Genomic DNA, 830 nt, shown 5'->3' on the forward strand with positions numbered 1-830 from the left:
AAAGGTCACCTAGAATTTTCGGGAGCCCTTTATCTGGCTGAAATTTTCGAAAAGGTATGTTTTGATCCCTATAATTTTCGGATCACTAGACTTTCAGCTAGGAAATCCGAACAGATAAAAACAATTTAGGGGATAAAAATATGCCTATATCTACCGTTTAAACACCAAAATACGTTTAACAATGCTATGTTTAAGTGGTTTTGAACTATATTCTCGTTGGGTGCCCCTGGCATCGGTCGCGCGCAACCGTAAATGTCAGCTCTCTCACTGCTAACAAATGCGGCTGCGTTCTTGACATTTTAGAATGCAATCCAGACACGAGTCTATCGCGAGGAGCTTCCTCTAAAAAGGCACCAAAACTGCATGTGGAGACCAATTTTTTTAAACGCACCACAAAGTCAGAGATACTTTCGCAGTCCAGAATTTTTCTTTCGGCAATGACTATCGGAGCCGGTTCGTAGTATGCCTGCAGAATGTGCTTTAAATCCTGGTACGATTTACTGTTCGGGTTCTCTGGGTCACATAGATTCTTTAACAACGTGTAAGCTTGTGGTCCAACCACTGCTAGCAACACATGTACCTGGCGGTCTTCGGCAATCTCATTCGCTACCATGAAGGCTTCGTAGCGTCCGGCATAATCGGCAAATTTCTCGGTATTTTCATCAAATGGGCCCACATGGCCATAGACAGTAGCCATATTTTACACTCGCGTGGGCGAAACGACGATCCTCGTCGCCAATTTTGTATTCTTGAGGTCAATAACAAGACCAATGTAAACCACGTGTTAATCTTAAGAGGCCATCTTTTTATTCACCCAAAATTCCCTAGTA

This window comes from Montipora foliosa, chromosome 11, assembly GCF_036669935.1.
Source record: "Montipora foliosa isolate CH-2021 chromosome 11, ASM3666993v2, whole genome shotgun sequence".
In the NCBI taxonomy this organism is placed as follows: Eukaryota; Metazoa; Cnidaria; class Anthozoa; order Scleractinia; family Acroporidae; genus Montipora; species Montipora foliosa.